Consider the following 23,285-nt stretch of genomic DNA (forward strand, 5'->3'; position numbering starts at 1 on the left):
AATGGCAGATATTTTCTAGTTACAGAACAAGCTAAAGTTTGGAAGACTGAAAAATGCAAACAAATCAGTGTTTTCCCATTCTCTTTTCCTTGGTTTTCTTCCTTTTTGGTCTTTGCTAATTTTCTCCATTACCCTTCACTGTCTCTTCTGCAGAGCAAAATAATGTTACAGGTGTGATGCTTCTGGCACTCATCCTTGAATGTTCCTTGAACCACAGGATAAAGAAACTCCTACTGAAAAAAATCATTGTCATGCCTGCCTGCAGACTCAGGAAAGCATATTTGCATTGGTTACATATAATTCTTATTTACAGGATTTTTTTGACATTGAATGTGGAAACTGGAATGTTTTTTTTTTGTTTTGTTTTTAATGAGTACTTAAATTTTGGACCAGCTGATTCATTAAAATGCATAACAAGGGGATAGCCCAGCCCTTTTCTCATGACTGAAAGTTAATTTTATGAAACTGAATGTATGAAAGATTGGTGGCTGTGACTCTGTTGAATTTACTGAGGACAACTGTTTCTTTGTGGAAAAAAGTAGCTTTTCAAAAATCCACATATTTTATTCAAGTAATCATTAATGTGATTGTAATATGTTATATGTCCATTGTTTTTCTCATCTAGCATGGTAAATGGCCTCCACTGGGGAAAGGGGAGGCAGGAAAGTATGATACAAGTTGTCCTACAGTCAGAATTAAAATTAAATAATTTATTTTCTGACTTTACCCTTGATAGTTGTTCTTTTGTCAGTAAAACGCCATTTTCCATCTTTGTCCCTTGTTATTCCATCTGTAAAATTAATTTCATTCAATTCATCCATTCCCTGCCCACTGATTTTCCAACATTTTAGTTAAAAGAATGCTTTAGCAGGTACAGAGGATTCTCTGTCACTTGTGTGCTCACTCTCTTGTGCAACCTCAGTGCAGCTCTGGGACCAAAGGGAAGCAAGGAGTTAACTGTGCAAGTGAAACTTTCATAGTGATTGGCTTGGGCCCAGAAACCCAGCAAGCAATGAAGTCTTAAAGTTGCCTATAAAAAGCTAGATAACTTTTTCAACCTCTGCCCAACATGTTATTTACAGTTCTTCACTCCATCCTCTTGGAAAAACAGAACTCATCAGTGAAAAATGTCCGTGGTTCACAGAGTTTTCTGTCTCAGTGTATACACACTGTTCTTCCTGGCCAACTCTGCAGCCTTCCAAGGCCCAGCTAGTAAAGATGCCAATAAATCTAAATCCCTGGAGATACAGCATGGGCTTTGGAACTGTCATTTGTGCCAGTGGATATTAAGCAGCTATTTTTTATTTTCCATTCTGTTTCCCTAGGAAAAGTTTCTTCTTTTGTTGAGTAGATGAATTTCTAGGCAAGGTAAGCAAGGGAGCAAATGACCCTGAAATAAATGAAGCTATTGCTTTGGGGAAGAGAGATTGTCATGGAGATTGTAGTGTTAGAGGACATAAAGCACTTTGTTTTAAACCTGGATCTTAAAAGTCTAACAGCAACCATTCCACCCATTCTAAACAGTGTTTGAAAGGTGGAGCCTTGCTGGAATACTGTGTGATCAGTGTCCTTTTACAGATGTGTAATGAGTAAATCCATTATTTGATTTTTCCATCTGCTAGCTGTGTATCAGGTACGGGTGGGAGAGCTACCTTCAGGCACTTAATGGGATTACTTTTACACTTGGATTGGCTTCTTTCCTCTTAAAAAAAATAAATTAGATTTTTAAACTAACTTAATATTTTTAAATATAGTAGGAGAACAGAGTTTTAAAGGTGGTGATCCATGAAAGGTCTTTAAAATACTTGTTTTTATATTCTATGTGTATTATATGTCTATTTATCAGACTGGTTTTTGCAGGTTGTTACTATGAGCTATTTCTCCCAGTTTTATCATGGAAATAAATGGCAAGAACAGTTAGATCAATGTAGACTGCTGCATAAACAAAACAAAGCAAACAAACCCAGAAAAGACTAAAACTGGAATCATTGAAGAAAATCTAAGACATAAAATTGAATCTTTATTAGCTGCCATTACTTTCCTGTCTCCTACAAATTCCTGCAGTCTCTCTCTGAAAGCTTTGACACAGAATTCCTATCAATATCCATGTGTGGAGTTCACACAGGAGTGTTGAGCAGGCCTGTAATGTCCACGTGTCTGAAGTAGTGAAGTTGTACCTTTTGTCTTTAAATACCCCCTTCTTTTGTTCTAAAACTGGTGGCATCACTCTGAGGAGCATTTGTGTAATGAATGTGGAGCCAGAATCAAGCCACACTCAGGAGTTTTCTTCAATGCTTCTTCCTTAGGTGAAGCTGGGGGTGCTGAAGCCAGGGTGAACAGTGCTTTTTGATGAGCTGTTTCTTCCAGTTGTATGTTCAGAGGATTCTCTGATGTTAACCAAGGCAATTTCCTCTTCTGTACATTGAATTTTGTAGATATTTCCCCGACTGGTGGCATTACTCTGAGGAGCATTTGTGTAATGAATGTGGAGCCAGAATCAAGCCACACTCAGGAGTTTTCTTCAATGTTTCCTCCTTAGGTGAAGCTGGGGGTGCTGAAGCCAGGGTGAACAGTGCTTTTTGATGAGCTGTTTCCTCCAGCTGTACATTCAGAGATCTCTGTGATTTTAACCAAGGCAGTTTCTTCTTCTGACATTGAATTTTGTAGATATTTCCACGACTGCTTTTGGGGAGATATCAGATATCTTGCTCAGCTCTTGTCTGTTCCATATTCCAGGTATGGCAGATTTTTTTCATTCCTGTATCTTGTCTTGGTAAAAATACCAGTCTCACTCTGAAAGACCCCAAATGGCAGTAAGGGAACACAAAACCACTTCCATCAAACTGCTCATCCTGCCTTCCTGGAACCCTGTGAGAATTTCCTTCTGCACCAGTGATGGTTTTAATTTACCTGGAATTATGGTAATTTATAATAACTTCCATCCTTGTAGAAAGAAGAGCATTAATAGTGAAATTAGCTGTATTTTATTAAAGAAGTATATTTAATGAGAAATATTCCAGGAATTTCAGTTCTCTGGAAAAGGATGTAAGTATTTGTCATGGATAAACACTGCCTTAGTGCAAAAATGAAAACAGAAGAATGTGGGATGAGAGCAGCATGATGCAAGCCTGTGTGTACCTGTGCAAGCAAGCAGCATTTGTAGATAAATATTTTTAACTTAATGGCTACAGCAAGAGATAATTGGCCAAGTTAAAAAGGTCAGGATGGAGAAGATAAGATGGCAGATGATGGTAGGTAAGAGCATCTTTGCTGCTGTGTAGGCTGACCAGTTTGCAATGTCACTGTGTGAAGCTGAAATGTGGACATTGAAGTGGGAGTTCTCTGACTAATAGCACTCCATCTTTTGGCAAAATTCCTGAAGTTAGAGGAGTAAAAATGTTGAATATTGTATAGTGTGTGATTGTTGCAGACTCTGTGGCTCCTGTGGAGGAGGTAGGATTTCCTGGCACAATGTGAACACTGCTGGAGTTTGCGTGGTGGCTGCTGTGGAAACAGCAGGGGTGACCACTTAGACAAGGTGACTTTCTCAGCCTCCTGAAAGGAATTAAAGCAAAATAGGATTGAGTGGGTGAGTGAAAGTAATGAAGCCCATAGTGGTCAGTATTTCAGCATGCTCCTCTGAACGCTCAGATGTATTAGTCTGATCCAACAAGGGAATTTCTGTAAGAGCAGGAGTGACAAATGGCTTTTTTCCAGGAGCTTTATGGCCTTTGTTCATTTCTGTTGCCTCCACTCCATCTCCTCCAGTTTGCTTACTCACCTCCTGTCAATAAAGTTTCACAAATTTGGCTTTTTTGAAGTTGTTTAATTTTTCTATAGTTTAGAGGAAGGAAAATCAGAAAAAAAGCCACCACAAGCTTTTCATTTGAAGCACTTCTAACAGTTACTCAGAATGAATTATGAATTTTGCTGGCTATTTGATTTGCTGACACAGTAAAAATCAGAACTGGAAACTCCTAGCAGGTCATTTTCTATTTAAATCTTTATCTCTTCAGCTGCTCCCTGTGTGTATATTCAAAGTGAATTAGCACTTAGACTATGATCTCCTGTTTAGCAGACTGAAACTAGTGGGAGTCATTAATGCAGTGGCATTTTCTTAAGTATTCAGATGTTGGAGATCATTTAATGAGCTTGGTGTAACAGCTAAAATTATTTCTGTTCCCATATTCTGGTTTATTCCTCCTGACAGACTACACTATAGGTTTAAAAGTATGTGTTGGGGTTTGTTGCTCATTTTTTTCTTAATTAATAGTACAGCTACCAACTGCAGCATTTCAGAATCAAGGCTCCAGTTATTCCAGTGATACTGAAGTGACTAAAATATTTCCAAAAATTTGGACAAACCTGAAGATAGGCCAGGCTTTTATGTCCATGTAGCTCATCCATGGAGAACTTTGTGTGCAGCCATCCCAAACTCAGTGACACCTCAGCACTGCCTTCTGTCATGGCTGATCTGCTTGGTGTGGAGTACATATTTTATGTTTGTAACCCATGTGTGTCACAGCTCATGGCAGATTCAGTGTTGAAAAAAGCTGAAATAGAATCATAAATCAGATTTTAAAGAGAAGGAGGGCTTGCAGGCCTGTGTTGTTGTATAATGAAGAGGGGATTTCTGAGGTGAATGCAGTGCAATGATTTCCAAGGTATTTTCTTGGTAGCATAAGAGAAAATCCTGGTGAAGAGAGTGGAAGTGTTGAAACGAAATGCACATTCCAAATACTTTGTAAGCTGAAATACTGACAATGGGATAAACTTAATCCTTAAAAATTGCATTTAGTGACACATAAAGGTGCTGTTTTCATGCCTGTAGCACAGTAGTTTTTTCAACAGGCTTGAAAGAAAAACATATGGCTTTGTTTGCCCTTAGACTGACAGCTCTGTACTAAAGGTCTCACTGAAAATTACTTACTTCCCAGCAGGTTTCAAGTCAGGGTATTTTTATTGTAATTTTTTTTCCAATTAATAAGAAAGCAAAAGTATTTTTCTGAATTATTTATACTAAAGAGAACATTACTTTTAGGACCAACAAAAATAATACTTCACATTTTCTAGTGTTTCAAATAAAACATGCAACTATGTACACAGACATTTTCTGAAAGTTAAGCTTATTTCAAACAAAGAGTTTTTGGAAGCTTAGGCTTTTACTAATTTTTTTTTAAAACCTTCTTTTCAATATTTAAATTGCACGAGCAAATAAGCAATACTCTATATAGTTTGTAAACAGAACACTAAGCTATAAAAGTATTAGCAACTGACTGAAATTTAAATTAACAGCAGTGAGTGTGTTCCAGCTGGAGGGAGTTTTGGTCAGGAAACAGACTTGGGCTCTCAGCATTGCTAGGTTGTGTTACAGAATTTCAAGTGTAGGATCTTACCAAAAATCCCAGTGTTGATGGCTTTGGAGATCATCAGTGCTTGATGTGACATTCCAGAACAGTCAGTTGCCCTTGCTGACATGCAGAAATATCCACTGCTGTGCCACAAGTTATTATTCCAAGTTGTGCCCCTGGTCACCCAGGCACGTAGAAAGCAAAAGGATTGGAATTAGGGAAGAAAAGAGGAGACACAGACAGGATTTAACAGCCTTACACATTTCCTGCCCAGCACTGAGACAATCAGTCAGTGTGACCCTGCTGACAAAGTGGGGCAGAAATCATTTTAAGCAGAAGGTTGGGTCCCCACTTTGTGAATTAGCAGTCAGTGAGTATTGCTCTCTCTCTGAAATCACTGCTGGAAGTCACAGCCACTGGTTTTGGGCTGAGCATCAGGGTGACAGGCTAGGCAGGTAAACCATTCCCATGTAGGTCCATTTTCTGGGTTATTTTGTCACTGTCTTCTCAATATGTCACTTCCCTCTCTTCAGAATCTGACAAGTCTCTGCATGCTCTTTGTGAATAATTGAGCCAGAGTAAGATTTCCTGCCTCAGTATGTTCTCAAATCAATAAGACAAAGCAAAGTGTCTTTCTTCCTGCAAACTTCTGTCTGAGAGCTGTCTCCAGCAGCAGACTGGGGCTGACAAAATGAAAGGCCCACCAGGAGATGAATCTGAAGCTGAAGTCCTTTAAGTATGTGGGCAGCAAGGTGAAGACAGCAAGACAATGAACTGCAGATTTCTCTTCCAAGTCTCCTTTCAGCTTCATTTCTTCCTATTGCTGCCTTTTGACATCCTCCTCTCCCATTTTTCCATTTGCACTTGTTCTTTCTTCTTCCATTTGCCCTTTTGAGAGCAGCAGTTCAGATGTCATGTGCAGGTAGATCATTTGATATGATTTTATACTTGTTTGTCTCTAGACAGACAGCATATGGTCCATCTGAAATTTCTAAAATAATAGCTTTATCTGTAGAAATTGCTATTCTTGAGTAAGTTTTTGAGGTATAAAATTACATCAAATTCAGTTCTAGCACTGATGGAAAAGAGAAATTTTCCTGGAAAATACTTATAAGACCACAAAATTTGCCAGTCTGGATTAGACAGGGGTTTCTAGGCAAATATTTCAATTTGGTACCTATTGTTATCTTACTGTTTGCAAGAAAGAAACAAGAAATAACTCAAGAAAGTACTTGAGTTAAAGGAGGCAATACTGCTGCTGGAGGAATGATACTTTCTAGTTCCTGTAGGATTTGCACTGAACTGGAAACTTCAGATTACTCTTATCTCTACAAGGAAAATGAAGTCATCTATAAGTGAAAACAATGTCCTACTTCCTTAAAAACAAGAGGTGAAATCTACCTCTGCTAAGTGGAAATAGAGTTCATGCTAGGATTTACAGTGCATATCCTTCAAACTGAAAAAAAAAACATTTGAAAATGGAACAGAATTTCAAATGACCTTAACAAACTCATGTGCTGTGTTTGCAAGGAAAGCTGGCACCCTTATCTCAGCAGTGCAGAGAGGCCTGCAATCCTTGTGAGCATTCATTATTCACCCTGGAACATTTCATGGAGAAATCCCAGAGTGCAGAAGTGTAAAATCATTTCCATCTGGCTCCTAGTCCTGTGGCACTGGAGAGCACACACTGGAGCTCATGTTCCATAGCTGATTGTGGCTGAGGTGTTCATCAGACTTTTCCTGATTGTTACTGATTTGAAGAACCAGAAATTTTTAAACAGAAAAAATTTAGATGAGGCTCAAAGTAGGAAACACAAAGTGCAGTACAAACTTGTCAGGTTTTATGGTCTTTAATGGTTTTAATGGTCTTTCCCCTAATTGAAGGACAAGTGTAGGACATCGTCTTTGAGGATTACCAGTTGCACCTAGGATGATTGTTTTCCTTTCTCAGAGATAGTTTGCTGAGCTGAAACTATTCATTCTGAGTATTTATTTTTAAAAGGACAAATGTTAGGTCATCTTGTTGACTCTGGGCATGTTTCAAGTTCCCTGTAATTGCTCTGTCAGTCCTTTCCCATCCATCCTTTCTTGCCAAAGTGTATAAAGCCACATTGTTTTGTTCCTATATCACCTAAATTAAGCTTAAAAAGCAGTAGATGTTAGCTGTTTCTTCTGCCCTCATTTGCACAGTGTCTCCAACTAATAAAGCAAGAAAACAGTGTATCCTCTTTTACCCTTAACCGGAAAACTTAAATATTGTTTCCCAAGTCCTGCTGTGTATAAAAGTGATGAGTGAAAAGGCCTTTGATTTTATGTGGTGTTGGGTCTGACCCAAGAGCACCAGCAGGATGGTGCCAGCCTCTGCAGGAGCCTGGAGCAGCAGTGCCTGCACAGGGCTGCAGCTCCCAGGGCTGTGGGTGGGTGCCTGAGAATAACTCAGGGACATTTCTGCCACGAGCACCAAAGCTTTAGTCCCTTTCTAGGAGCACCAGGTGGTTTTATCCACTTGTTCTTCACAACCCTCCTCAATTTGGAGCATCTCTGTGCCATGTCTCATATGCAGGATGTGCAGATCCTGTGGTGTGGGGTTGTTCCCACAAGTGCAGGGGATGCCACCTACCCTTCACCTAGCAGATGTATTTTTTACCTTAGGTAACTAATTTGGAATTATTCTGCTCAGTAGCATTGTAAGTTATGTACACCTGCACATGCAAATATTGCAAAATTCCTTCTGCTTGTGAGGGTTCAGACTACTGACTAATGTATGCTGTAGGAGTCTGAAGTGCAAACATGGGAAATACCATGGTGATTAATGAAAATGCCAGTCAGAGAGACAAAAAGTTGATAAGAAACCTTTGGAATTGGACAGAATCACAGATAATACATGGTGAAAAACATATCCTTTTAAACTTTAAAGATAAAGAGACAATTTCAAATGAGTGAACACCAACAGTGTATTTAATTCCAGGTACAGCAACTACTTAATTTGCATAAAAAATGGCAATACATAGGCAAAAGCCCCAGTGTAATAGAGGAGATAGGAGCTCTACTGTGACTAAAGGAGCAGATGAAAAAGGGCAGGTCAGAAAGAAGCTTATTTGCATGAATACATAGAAAGTAAGTATTCATTTCAGTTCTGTATTTAAAATGTAAATCTGTGCTATGCAGTCAAAAGAGTAAAGGTTAATGGATTTTTGAAGTGGTAGTGTCAAAACTGTGTTGTTAATCAATATAGAATTTGTTATTGCCTTTGGAAAAATGTGAGAGGCAGTGAAGACATGGGTTATTTTAGAGAGTGGCAATGCCCATAGTGAGATCTTTAAAACAAAAGACTTTAACCCTCTTACAGTGTAAGTGGAGACACAGGGTATTGTAGAGTAATATAATTTTATAGAAGGTAAATAGGGTAGCTGAATTATTCTTTAGCTATTTTTTCAAGATGCTGTTAAGCATTGAAGTATGTGTATGATTTATGCAAATAAGTAGGAAGTGGCAAGGTGTATAGGGCTTTCAGTGTGAGAGCCCTTGAATTGCTCTGCTAAGAAAATAGGAACATGAGGAAAAGATGGGTAGAAAGTGGCTAAAATGATGGGAAAGGAAGATGCTGTTAGTACCTGATTTTTACCTGCAGTGGGGACTGTCGTGGTTGAGAAGCAAGGTATTAAACCTGAGGTGTTAGTAAACAGGATGGATTTTGAGCACCTCAGAATAATCCTGGTAAGTGGGAGAGGGAGAAAACCAAACTAATACTTGCAATGCTTGGAAAGGCAAGGAAGAGGTCAAAGCAATTGCCCTGCCTGCAGAAGTGAGAGAAAGGAGCAAGTAAAGATAAAATGTTTAAACCTCTGAGATGAAGGTAATCTGGAGCAGAGCCTGGATCAGTGGCTGGGAAAAGAAGATGAGTTCAGCTGTGCTGAGCTGAGATGGAGAAAGATGTGTCAGTGAGTTTGTGAGGCAGGATTACATGGACTCAGGTTGGCAGCGGGCTGGCACACATTTGGGGTCTCTTAATGGGGGATTGACCGAAATCATCACAAGTAGAGAGAAGTCCAGGGGAAAAGACAAGGGGAGATCTTTCGTTTTTCCCCTCTAATAGTTTGAGGAAGGCAGAAGGATGTAAGGAAAGAAGTGCCAAAGGGCTGGAGCGAGAGCGCTGCCAGCAGCACCCCCGGTACCGCAGGAGCCGGGGAGGGGACGATGTGACAGCGCCGGTCCGGGGATGGTGTCCGGGGCCGCGGCGCCGCGTGTCGGTGCCGTGCGGGGGAGCCGCGGGGTGGCCCCGCGGGGGCGAGCGCCCAGCGGTGCGGGCTGTGCCGCTGCGGGGGCGGCCCCGCGCCCGGCCATGGCGGCAGCTGCGGCGGGGAGGCGGCCGGTGGCGGGCTCGGCTCCGCTCCGAGCATCCCGGCGGGCCCCGCCGCCTCGGCGCTGCGGGCGCAGCAGCGAGCCGGCCGCGCCGGGGAAAAATAGGTCACAGACGGGCCTTCGGTGGCGGCGAGGTGAAGGGCGGTGAAGCGGCACCCTCGGGGTTAAACTGGGTCAGGGAATATTTCGGGAAGGTTTGGCGGACAGGTGGGAGCAGATAACTGGTTTTTATTAATGCTCGCGAACCGACAGCGGCAGCTGTTGGCTCCGTTTGCCCTCAGCGGGATGGCTGCGAGCCGGGCTCGGCGGTAACCGGCACCGACATCCTCTTGTCAGGCACGGCCGGCCCCGGCCCGCAGCCTCCCGGCGGCGAAGGCAAAGGCAGGAATAAAATAAATAACTGTCCGCGGCGGCAGGAAATCCGAGGTATGCGGCTTCCAGGGCTCGGGCAACTCCGGTGCGAGAGGAAGTGTGAGCCGGGCGGGGGCGGTCAGGTGGGGGCGCGGGGGCGGCGCGGGGCCCGGGCGGGGGCGGGCGCGCTCCGGCTCCGCGGCCGCCGGGGAACTCCGGCGGAGCCAGCCCGCGCCTCGGTGATGGTGAGTGCGGGGGGCGGCTCGGGGAACTTCCCCCGCGCACACGCGGGGAGCCCGGGGCGGGCGGGCCGTGCCCCGCGGGGAGGCCGGGGGCTCCGGCGGGGACAGATGCGGTGCTGGAGGAAGTTCGGTCTCTGCGCCCGCAGCGGCACGAACAGCTGCCGGCTCCCCGTGCTGCAGGGCGTTCCTCGGCGGGCCGTGCCTTTGCCCTTTCCCGTTCCGCTTGCCCGCGGGCTCTCAGAGCCTCCCGGGCAGCTGGCCGTGACCTGCGGGGAATCCCTTCTCCGGTGCTGGGCTGGCTGCGGGCGCCGCTGGGCTCATCCGAGCTGGAGGGAGGGAGATGAGGTCTGATGACATTTGCCGTCGTGGTTGGGAAATACTTATTTCATTAGTTCGGTTCGCCTGCGGTTAGAGGCTGAACAGAGCTGCTTTGCTGCACGGGAAAATCCTGAGGGCGATGGGAAACGGAGGAGTCGAGAGAAGTTTGGAAGGGGGGACGAAAGGGTGAGGGATTTTTCTTTGATTCGGTCTGTATTGTTTGGGATTTCTCCTTCCTCCGCTCCCTGGGTGGGATGAATTACTTAGCACCCTCAATCCAGCCCTAAATCTTGCGAGGGGCTTTTCGGTCGGTGTGCAGGAGCCCGGAGTGGCACAGAGCACAGCGCAGCCCGGCCGTGCTCTCTGCCGTGCGCTCCCTGCGCTGCTGCCAGAGCCGGGCGCACACGGGAGATTCCCCTGCTTAGCGGTGACCTAACAGGAAAGCCTGTTGTTCAGTGTCTGTTTTGCATGAGCCACGATGCTGTAACAGTTGCTGCTTCATTCAGCTAAAGAGAGAGAGGATAAGAGGATTCCAATTTAATTAGCAGTTTGTTAAAACCAGTCAGCTTTGTCTGGTCACATGTTTATAATTTTAGAACGTATGTCTTAATTGCAGTAAATTCTGGTGTTGTGCATAAAGCAAGTGCCACATGCTGTTTGCGGCATTGGCTGTGGCAGCTCCACGATTCTGGTTTTTTAATTTACTGCAGCCTCTGTTTATTGTGCAATGGCAGATTTTTGTGTGTGCAGGGGGCATTTTGCACGAAGCAGATCTAAGAATTAAAGCATATGCTGTAGAGGTTTTTATTACTCAGGGAGCTGCAAGTTGTGTCCCTTCTATTGGAGCATATTCAGGTTGACATCTTGAATACCCAGATACTGTTTTCAGTAATAGCACTGTTGTGTGTTTTTAGCATCTCTACTGGAGTCTGAAATACTCTAAATGTTGAGGCCTTCCTAACTCCTCCTCCCCCTCAATAATTACTCTGGTTGTTCTCAAATAATTTCTGTCTCACAGTATCACTGAAATCAAACACTGTATCCTGTCTTCTGAGCTGATACTGCCGTGCCTTGTGTCAGACTGAGCTCTTGTAGTATTGCTGCTGGCTGAGCAGTGAAGCCCCCCTGTGTATACTGTGATTTATGTTACTGTAAATAGGGTAATTAAATTATTGCTTCCCTGCAATGTCTTGTTCCTCTGGTGTTACCAAAGATCAGTCAGCTTTAGTTGGGGTGCTAGGCATGCTGCTGTTTACTTGAATTGGGCATTTCCACTAACTCTTACAACTGGAAAAAGAGCTGCTTTTGTTTTTCTGAGGAAGTCCTGGCAGTGTCTGAAAGCAAGACAGCATAGGCTGTTAGCACATATATGTGTCCTCCCCCACAAAAAAAGGTAAAATACATGAGAAACAGAGTTACTGAAATTCTTTTTTGTTACGTGAATTCCTGTATCAGAGGAGAAAAGATAACTTGAGATTAGCTGTGGGGTGCATAACAGAAAGAGATTTTTTTACCTTTTATAGCCGTCAGGATTCCTTCAGGGCTTCCACTTGCTGGACAGAGAAGGGAAGTGTTCCGTGGATGCTGCTGTAGTGGGGGAAATGAGATAATGAAATTAATTACTTGTCAGCTCCTAATGGCTTAATTGGAGGCTCTTAATTGTTGAGGATGAAATGTGCAAACTCATGTAGAGCTGTAGTTTTTGGAGAGGAGTATGTCTTCCCCAAGGCTTTACCCACTTCTTCTGGTTCATAACCTCTATTATGGGCTATTTATTTCTCACTACCTGTTTCAAATAAGCTGCTTCCTGCCCTCAGCTTCAGCTGACAAACTACTTGAAATCCAGGATGTGTATTTCTGTCATTCCTAAGCCAGTAGGAAACCTCAGGCAGAGCTGGGACCTTCAAATATGAATTAAGTCATGTGTTTACAAACACAAGTCTTTCTAGAACTGCCCTTGGAAAACAGAGCAGGGAACCCAAGTCAGATCTTACAGAATTCTGGTTTGAAAGGCTTTTCTGCTATCTCCTGCTGTCACTTTACCTCTGTCAGAACACTAGAGGAGTTTAAATGTTTGTTCCCTTCTGCTTTCCATTGCTATTTTTCTTCTCAACATTGACAAAAGATTTGTGTATTTCTGCGTGCTTCCAGATTGTGTGCACATACCAAAATACCAGCCTGTCATAGAACATGCCATTCTTGTCACTTTCCAAAAGTGTTTTCCAATAGTGAACAGTTGAGTATATTTTTTAAGTACTATTCCTGCTGTGTGTTGCATTTTATATTTCACCTTGGTTGGTAGTGTTTGTTTATGTTAGTGCTGCTCAAAGTACTGACAGTTCTTCATTAAGTTCCAGTATGGACCTCTCTTAATTTTTATAAATAACTTCACAATCTGTTCATTGAGGTTTACTAGCTTCTTTCATAATCTTGTTTTGTTGTTAAATAAGCTGCAAAACCCCCTACCTATGTGTGTTTTGAAGTCTGTGGCTTAAAAAACAAAAAACTAAACTTTTAAACTATGAGTGTTAGGTCATAGTAGCTTTAAGGAAAATTGCCAGTCCCCAGCCAGAGCAGTTGTCACATATGGGTTTGTCACTTCTGAGCAATGACGTGGCCCTTTCCTGACCAGGTTTCAGTATCTGCTCTGCACAAACCTGATTTTCTCTTGTGTCACCTTGAACCTGCTTTACTTTTTCTTACTTACCAGGGTCAGTTGAGAAAAGCTACCCAACAGGTCACTGAGGAAAAATGTTCTCTTTTGAGGAGTCCCTAAGTGACCCCCAAAGTCAGGTGATGTGGCTGGGTGGTCACTCACAGTACTCTGAGGTGAAAGTGTTGTCTGAAAGATGCATTTTAGCCAGCAGGCATTTGAAGGAGGATGTTTCTGGGTAATTTTTATGAAGATGTAATTTTTTATCAAGATAAAATTAAAGTAAAGTCTTTTCTCTACCAGGATCATCACTTGATTGTATTTTATGAGCTGTCATCTGATGCTGCTGTAGAGGGTTTTCTGTTTTCAAAAATGGTGATGGAAATTAGTAGCAAGCATTTTCTGGACCTTTTGATTTATATTTCTTCAGGCTCAAAGATCTCAGCAGGATCTCCTAATGCCATGTATTCTAGTGATTTGGTACTGACAAGAAAGAACACTGCCTGTTTGATCAGTATTGTTTTCTGAAATGATAGCATTTTCCCCTGTGCTGCTGATCTAACCCTGTAGCTTTTGATATTTTCTGAGACTTGGAGTCTAACACGGTGATAGAGATGTAAAATGGAAAGGTGCATATGTCACTTTTCCTAAGCATTTTATGAACATGCCGAAATATTTTGCAAACACTGGGATTTTATGGACTCTCATCTTGATATTTTACTCTGTGTTTCATTATGTAGAGGAGAGTAAAAGCTGAAAGTCTGTGCTGTCAGTGCAGGGATGCTGGATGTCAGCTGTTGGGTGGGAGTGGGCAGTTAAGCATTTTGTTTGTTGAAAAGCAAGGGATGTAGGATGGAAGACCAGTTTGTGTTGGCATAAAAACTGGAGTATTTTGGTAAAATAACTTTTTAGCACTCTGACAGCCTAGTTTAAAATATTCAAAACCAATGAGTCTTTATGTATTGGATAATCAGTAATTTGCATCTAAAACTTGGTATTTAAGTAGGTGAAAATGCATTCCTTCAAATCCTTCAAGCCTGAAGAGTTTCAGGCTGAAACAGTAGAAGTGACATCCTGTAAAAGCAGGAGACCCTTACTGCAGTGTTACAGCATGAGGAATGTCTGAACAGCTCTTCATGTTAATTCAGAATGTTAATTCTACCTTAACAGTGTGCTGAAGCTCAGCAATTAGCACAGCACTTAATGTTACAAAGTTCTTGTCCTCCTTTCCCTTCTGGAACTGTATATGCTGCACTGGATGGTGGAGGCTTTGTTATGCTGTAGTGCCCAAGCAGTTTTGTAAGGCAGGAGTGTTGCCAGAATAACCTCAGCAAAGCTCTGTGCCAGGCTCTCTATTTTTGGGTGCTACAAATAGTACTCAGAAATGTTAGCTGATAGTTCTGTGTTCTGAAGCAATTTTCAATTTTCTTACAATTTGGCTGAGGTACAATCATAGAATTGTAGAATCACAGAATAGTTTGGGTTGTGAGAGACCTTTAAAGGTCACCTAGTCCAAATCTCCTGCAAGGAACAGGGACATCTTCAACCAGATGAGGATGTTCCAAGCCAGGTACAATTTGATCATGAATGTTTCCAGAGGTGGGGCACCCACCACTGCTCTGGGCAGTCTGTGCCAGTGTTGTGCCGCCCTCATTGTGAAATGAGTTTTTCATTATATCCTGTCTAGATCAACCCTTCTTTAATTCAAAACCATTATTCCTTCTCCTATCATGACAGGCCCTGCTAAAATTGTGTCCCCATTTTTCTTAGGTCTGCTTTAAGTATTGAAAGGCCACTCTGAGGCCTTTCCAGAGTCTGAACAGCCCCAGCTCTCTCAGCCTTTGCTCCCAGCAGAGCTGCTGCAGCCCTCTGATCACCTCTGTGGCCTCCTCTGCCCACCTGCAGTGGGTCCAGGTCTTTCCTGTGCTGAGGACCTCAAGGCTGGACACATGAGTCCATCCCACATGAGTTCAGCTGGGATCTCCAGGTACCCTTCCTTCCCCCAAAGAACAGCAGTTTCAGTGCCTGGACACTGCTGGCTGTCTGCTTTGTCACCCCTGGGGATGCTGGGACAGTCACTGTGCAGACAGAGGTGGTGGGGTCTGGGTGAAAACTAAAAATATCTCATAATCCTAAAACTTGCCCTTCTCTGGGAGCCAACAGCCATTCCCAGCTCTGGGTTTACCCCAGTTCTCTGGTTCTGCAGCACCTCCTTTGGGGGTAAAACTCAGTGCTGGGGCTCAGCCTTGGTTTGCCACTAACAGAGACCAGAACCACCTTGCAAAGTTTCTGGTTGTCATTTATGTCCCCTAACATTTGCCATCTTTTATGACTTAGCCATCATCCTTTATGTTGAAAGGCAATAGTAATTTCTAGCTTCTAATTCCTCTCATCCTGACCTGGAGCCTGTAATAGCTCAGGTGAGCCACATCCCCTAAATGCCTTTTTTCCCCTCTGGAAAATGTTTCTGGTGGTACCATTAAATGTGTGTGTCTGTATCAGAGATGTGTGGAGTTAGATTATAAATTAATGCCACGTGTTGTCAAAAAAAAAGTTTGCTAATGTCTTCAGGGGCTGATGCAGAAGCCTGCCCTTGGATGTACCAAGCTTCTTTCATTGCCTTTTAGTGCCATTTGCATCTGAAGCCAGGCTATCTGCTTGTAGCAGATACACAGAAAAGTTTTTAGCAGGAAAATCCTCCTAATTCAAGGAAAGGCTGGCTGTTAAGTGAAACCAGAACCCTGTCACTGTCTAGGTGTGCCCTGCTCTTCATTTATTTTGGTGGTATAGAAGTCTTCTCACATCTGACTCCAGAAAATGAATAAAGAAATTCAAAATTCTGGTAAAGGATTTTTCCCATCGAAGTTTTCATATTCTTTCATTAGATTTCTGCATCAAGTTATTTGTGTGTTAGAAGATCTAGAAGCTTTCTGTGTTGTCTGGATTTCTGTGCTTTATATCCTCCCAAAGAAAAAATTCTAAGCTCTTTCAGACAGGGACATGACATGAAACCAAAATGTACCTCAAAAAAGGTACTGAAATAACAAAGGCAGAATCTGAAATTCCAGCGTGGGTGAGGAGAAATTCCTCAGTGCTTTCTCTTGAGTAGATGGAAGAGCCTGACTAAGTCTCTGGATGATTTCTGCTCTTCTGCATCTCTTTGGCAACCTTGGATTGTCTGCAGGACACAGTGAATGAAACTTAACTGTTGGTAATTTAATTCCTAACCAGTCCCTTTTTTTCCTCTCTCCTATAATACAGTTGGTAAAAGGGAGCAACTTATAGAGGAAAGATGATAAATGTACTTGAGTAATTTGTTCCAAAGTCTTTTATCAGTAACTGACCTTCCAGCTTGAGAGGTTGTCCAGCTGTCCAGAAGGGAGCCTTTGTTAATGTTGGCAACAGAAAAGAGGGGAAAAAAAGTCAGTGTTCCACAGCTTTATCTTCAAATCCACTTTTGCTTTAGCACCCCAGATTTGCAGGTTAGAGGAGTGAGGGACTGAAGAAGAGGAAATTCTTGGAGTGCCCTGGAGAAAGATGCTGAAAGGTCCAGCACCCTGTTGGTGTTAAGCTGGAGAAGCAATGCAGGGAGCAGCTCCCTTCACCCAGAGCATGGTGCATTGTGCACACACCTCCTGTGTTTGCTGCATTTTCCTGTGGGTGCTGCCTGCTGCAGAGCTCCAGAGGGAATGCAGCTGTGGTATTGTTAGAGCACAATTGCACCTTCAAACCAGGTTGCAGGAGATGGCTCTGTTGCTTTTCCTTGCTTCCTTTGTCTTTCTTTCTGTCACAGTCATGCAGTGGAATAGTTTTATTTCCTTTTCTTACAGTCTAGTTAGCTATTTCCCTTTAAAAAAAAAAGTGATGTGACTTTCTGTTGACATGGTTGTGAAATCACATGGTACATGGGAACCATCAGAGTAAAAGCTCCTCAAGCCTCCTGACTGGGTGAACATAAACCTCCAGATTCTGCCTGGCAAGTGGCCAAACCCAGAGCTCTGCAAAGGCCATCTCTAGGCCTCAGTTTCTGTTTCATTAATTCCACCTGAACTTGTAACTCATTTAACAAGGCATTTCTGGTTTTATTTAATTGCTTTTGCAGCAAGGAAATAATTCCCTTTCCCTGCCTCCTGTGGGGATGTCCCTGCCTCGTGCTCACATCTCCCAAAGTGGCTATGGCTTGGGTGCTCTTTTCATAGGGTTAAAACCAATTTAAAGTCAAATCAACTGTAAAATGATTTTTCTGGAAATTGAGAAGTCTAAAATTTAATACCCTACAAATACATTGTATATTGAAGAGAGAAATAAGCGGTAAAAATTGTCCATTATGTTTCTTTATCAGCATATGAAGATTGCAACATGTGGAGCACTTCCATTTGTCAATATTTTCTCATGCTGCTGTCTTGCTAAAATACAGAATTCCACAGTTCTTGCAAAATGCATACATACTGTTTATTCATTTCCAAGTGTGTGTGTATTTAAAAGATAAGAAAATGACAATATTTGCCTTATAGACTAGGAATTGTAATCCTTCTTGTTCTTGACTTACTGAAAGGAGGTTGCTGCAGTTTTGCATTTATTTCTGTTTCCTTTTCCAGGCTGATAAAATGTAATTTATATATTATCATATTTTTTTAATACATTCTGTTACTGTTCTATGTAATAACTATAGTCTGGAAGAGTTGGTAGGATTTTCCTGAAATCAGCTCAGTTACAGTGAGTTGCCTGATGACACAGGCCCTGCAGATAACAGTTTTAATACTCTGAATATTCTGCTTTCCTTTCTTAATACTTCTGTGCCCACTTGCATTCCTGTTCACAGAGGCAGAATTGTTTCATTACTGGCTGAATAGCAGTGGGGATGCAGTGAGGAATTGAGGAAGAAAAAGAATAGAATTATCTGCAGAAAGGAAGAAAAAGTCAAAATCAGGTGACAGAGTAAAATAATAAGAGATATGGGAGCATGTTAAGGTTGGATGAGGAAAGGTGGTTTAGAAATTTGCTGTGTGGGGGGAGGGGGCAGTGGTTTTAATGGTTGTGCTCAGAGGCAGCAGGAAGTTGAGGGGAGCACTAAATAAAGCCATGCTGGCAGAGGAGGGTGGGGATATTCAGTGGTTTGTGCTGGACCTTCCTGACTTCAGACAGAGAGGTCTCAAACCTTGTGTGTTGAATCTGTTCAGCTTGAAGCATATTCCTTTCCTCTGCAGGCACCCATAGCGAGACAATAAAATTAAATAAGTGACCAAGAAGACAGGACATGAGTAAAACTGGTGGTATTTCAGTATGTTGTGCTTAACCTTGTGTAAAAGCAGGGGCTTTAGGAAAGTGGGAGCTTTCCAGGGATTTTACAGCTGTGCTTAGTTCAACTTCATGATTTTGAATTACCATGTAGATTGTTACATTATTAATTGTTGCCTTCCCTGAACCACTTAGTTAGTTGTTTTGCTAGTTTTGAGATACTTTCTAGCAATCTTAAAATAATATTTAAAGTATTTTTACTAAAGACTCTCAGCAGGACATTACTGAGACTGACAAATGAGGAAATGTTTGGTTTTGGTTTGGGCACTTGCAGATCCAGTTTGTTGCATGTAGTGCAACTTGAACTTCCAGGACCCCTTGGAAAAAAAAAAAAAAAAGGATGAAAAAGAGGGATTAAGTAATGGGAAGTCTTTATTTGTGTTAGTGTGGGGTTTATGTGTTTGCTTGTTGTATGTGAATTGGATCATGTGAAGCATGACTTGCATTTCTCCATTTCCATGGAGCAAGGAGAGAGTAAAGTTTGATCAGTGCTTAGAAAATGGCTCACCCTGGAGCTGTGCCGTGGCAGCAGCAGCCATCCCCAGGGAACTTGGGGCTTTGCTGGGATCTGTCAGCCTCTCCTCCTCAGAGAGGCATTCCTAAACCCCAGGGAATCCCCTCCCCTAAAGCTCTGGAGTAAGCAGCATGGAGGAATAATAAGCACTTCCTTCCTTGCTATTTTCAGTGCCTGAACTAGAAAGTCCCAGAGTGCTGCAGCTCTGCTCTCAGCTCGCCCTCCTCCCGAGCCTGCAGCTCTGCAGGGGGAGGCACAGCCCCAATCCCAAGCTGCAAAAGAATTGTGGAAGTGTCACCAGGATTATGGCAGCCTGGCTTCATTACTCAGTTTTATATTTAATGTCATGTTCAGTATTAAGTTCTCTGCAGGGTTTTCACTACTCCCAGATTTATTTTTTCCTAGCAGTGTGTGTCAGGCTTCCCCCGCCCCCACTCTTGCAGCGTGTTTGTTTTGCCAGGAAGGCATGGAGAGCAGCCTGATGTTTTGGATCCTGAGAGGCATTTTGGACTTGTTGGAAGTGTCTCACTCCTTCCTCTGGTTTGGTGTAAACAGCTCTGCTGGCTGTGGCAGCAGGGAGGAGAACCTTTCAGCAGTGGCAATGGTGGCCAGCAAACACGAGCGGGCGTTGGATGAAAAATCCTTTCTGTGGCCAGAGCTGGAGACATTTTGTCAGGTACCCTGAGTGGCCATAACCAGCTACAAAACCTTTCAAAGAACTGGGAATTGTTGGCACAAGGATCTGCACTCCTCTGTGAGTGTTCTTTCAAGAGAGGTACTTTGCCAACAAATCTCAATTTTCAAGTGATGATATGAAAACTTCGGGAACTGTTATTCAGTTTAACTAGTCTTCTCCCCCTTTACAGACTTTGCATTTGTACATTTCTTAAGCTTTGTTAAAAGTAATAATAGCCTAACATTGAGCTTCTTAAAAGAAGTTGCAGTGTGTGATCTGAATTTGGAAGTATTCTTCCTGAAGTTTATTGATATTTAGGAAGGAAAAGTTAATACCTGATGGGCTTTATTAAACTTCTCTTTGGAAGAGATTTAAACAAAACATTCTGTAGCTTCTGACTGAAATCACAATCTTAAAAGTTCCATATGACTCATGAAATGAACTCTGATAAACTCACTTTACCCTCAGTGTTTTGCATATTGCTTAACACAATCTCAGTGATGGAATGAAGATTGCTCTGGTGGCAGGTTTCTTTCTGCTTTTGCCTCCAGGCTGCCTGTGGAACAGGCAGCTCTGGAACATTGGACCTCTATCTATTGCTCTTTTGCATTTATGAAGCTGCAAGTCAACACATGAAAAGTTTCCTTTTAAAATCAGCCCTACTTTTGTAATTGCAGTGGGAAACCTGACACCCCTAATGTGAGTTTTAATTCAACCTCTTCTAATGTGCCCTGGAAGACAGCAGCATTCTCCAAAATATACAACTTTGTTTCTATCTGAGGGGCTTTCCCCTTGGTTTCTGGATGCAGTTTGTATATTCTGTCGTTAAAAATGGCTCTAATACTGAATTGTTGTAATTTCCAGGCTAGCATTAAAATGGATACATGGGATATATGAGAAGGAGCTGCAAAATTATTTCCAGCTAATTCCAGATAAGGTATCTGCTCCAAGTGATCCTCCTGATTCAAATGAAGGATGAGATAATGCTGAAAAAGACCAGGAACCTACCTACACATTGGCAGGGTTCCACTCCTACAGTGTGCTGGAGTTGACCATAAATTGTTTTGTGTAGTTAAATTGGCTAAGTAGGTTGTTGCAATGTGGTGCCATTATGAGACATTCACTTGTTTTGGGATTTGGCAGGAACCCAGTTTACATACGTGCAGAGAAGCAAAAAATAGCTCCAGAATGTGTGTTTCATCTGTGGGCTGAAAGGAGAGCCATTGTATGGTTTGGAGGAAGAAAAAGCATCTCTGTTGAAATAGAAGTATGTGCTGGTTTACAGAGCTGTCACCTGCAGGATCTGTGTGTGCCTGTGGGCTGCTGAGCTCTTGGCCACCAGGCCATGGGAGGTGTTTGTGGGCATTGCTGGGAAGGGGAGGAGGCAGTGGCTGTGCCTGGGGCTTGGGCATGGTGCTGTTTTAGGTACAGTCTGGAAAAGGGAAGCTACAAAAAAGAGCTTGAAAGAAAATTTCAGGGAGCAAAGAGGAAGAACAGCTTTATTGTGATCACTAGGGAGCAAGAGCATGAGGAAAAGCAAGAGCAAGAAAATTTGGCAGATTAGTCTGTGCATTATATCCAGCTGAAGTCACTGCTCTCCATGAAAAAACACTGATATTAAACCTCTGCTATTTCTGTGTTGGTTTTTCCTAAGTTCCTATACATCTTATGGAGTGGAACTGGAGATTTTCTGCAGATATGCAAGGGGAATGTCCATTTTACACAGGGGGTTATGGATTTGCCTTCCTGGTCAAATGTCATTTCTGATTGCAGTAATCATTTTCCTTGCTGCCACTTTGTATTAAGTTCTGAAGAGTTTTGATCACACTGAAAGTAAAGCTAAACGAATCGAAGCAAGACCTTTAAACAAAGATAAAGGAGTAAATATTTGTATATCCTGCTCTCTGAACAGGTTTGGAAAGCCAAACTCTTTCAGTCAGGTGCTCCTATCAATGAGACTATTCTTTCCTGCCTTGTCACAGACTTGTTTACATGATTAGAGGATTTTAGAAAGCTGCTACAGGAAAAGCTTCAGAACCAAACAAAGCATGAGGGAAGGGTTTGCAGTGATGCAGCAGCAGTTTTTGTGAATGTGAATTACAAAGTCCCATCCTAACATGCAAACATCCTATTATGTGCAGTTCATTTTGTCAGGCGTGGTCGACCAGGGTGCTGACAGCATCCACAATAAACACCTGAAAACAATCTCATTAGATGTATTAGACTTGGCAAAATCTGAGCTAACTAACCCTAATTAAATTAGATTTGCTATCAGCCTCCAGCCTTGCTCCCCAAAGATTCCCTTGTCCCAGAAATTTAATTAGAAGGATCAGGATGTATGGCCAAGTATTTGAATCTGCCACTAGAAAATGGATTCTGCTGAGGAATCTAATTCTTCCTATTGGCCTGGTTAGTCCACAGTGAGCACTGATGATATCAAGGCTCTAACCAAGGTCCTAAGACATTTAATAACAGATTGTTTGAAGATGAAAACTTGCTGTGACTGCATATTAACAACTTTCAGGTCAGGAAAATTTACTTCAAGTTACTCCTTATTTTTTATGGTTAGTTGAGCTTTGACCTAGTAAGGTGTGTTCATTGACATTGAAGAAGAATGCACAGTATAATTTGGGCTTTGCCTGCTTTTTCTCGGAACAGTTCAGAAGCACATGTAGAAGGTGTGCTGTGGCCTCTGTGAGCCTTGCTACTGGCAGGAATCAATTGACTTCAAATCCATATCTCACTGTCTGGGAGAGCTCAACTTTTATCTGTTCCTCTGTGAAATTCCATAGGCTGCAAAATCTGCCCCTTACTTTCCCAGCTGTGTTCTTTTCGGCTGGATCCCCATTTGAAGGTTTCCTTTTCCCCCTCTGCAGGGAATCTAGTTGTGGTTTTTTCAGTTGGATCCCTGTGTGAAGGTTTCCCTTTTTCCCCTCTGCAGGGAATCTGGCAGTGTTTTTTTCAGCTGGATCCCTGTTTAAAGATTTCCTTTCCCCCTCTGGCTGTGTTTTTTTTCAGCTAGATCCCCATTTGAAGGTTTCTTTCTCCTCTGCAGGGAATCTGGTTGTGGTTTTTTCAGTTGGATCCCGATTTGAAGGATTCCCTCTTTCCCCTCTGCAGGGAATCTGGCTGTGTCCTTTTCAGCTGGATCCCCCTCTGAAGGTTTCTTTCCCCCTGCTGGGAATCTGGCTATTTTTTTTTCAGCTGGGTCCCCATTTGAGGGTATCCTTTCCCCTCTGGCTGTGTTTTTTCCAGCTGGATTCCCATTTGAGGGTATCCTTTCCCCCTCTGGCTGTGTTTTCAGCTGGATCCCCATTTGAAGGTTTCCTTTCCCCCTCTGGCTGTGTTTTCAGCTAGATCCCCATTTGAAGGTTGCTTTCCCCTCTGCAGGGAATCTGGCTGTCTTTTTTTCAGCTGGATCCCTGTGTGAAGGTTTCCTGTTGTGTCCTTTCAGTTGGATCCCCATTTGAAGTTTCCCTTTCCCCCTCTGGCTGTGTTTTTTTTTTCAGCTGGATCCGCC

The 23,285-nt window shown here is 42.7% G+C and overlaps 1 protein-coding gene across 3 annotated transcripts in view; it reads left to right on the plus strand.

The window, feature by feature from the left end:
• CABIN1 (calcineurin binding protein 1) overlaps positions 1-23,285 on the plus strand; it is a 113,233-nt gene that overhangs the window by 58,087 nt on the left and 31,861 nt on the right. The window lies entirely within an intron of this gene.

The sequence above is a fragment of the Serinus canaria genome, chromosome 15 (genome assembly GCF_022539315.1).
Source record: "Serinus canaria isolate serCan28SL12 chromosome 15, serCan2020, whole genome shotgun sequence".
NCBI lineage: Eukaryota > Metazoa > Chordata > Aves > Passeriformes > Fringillidae > Serinus > Serinus canaria.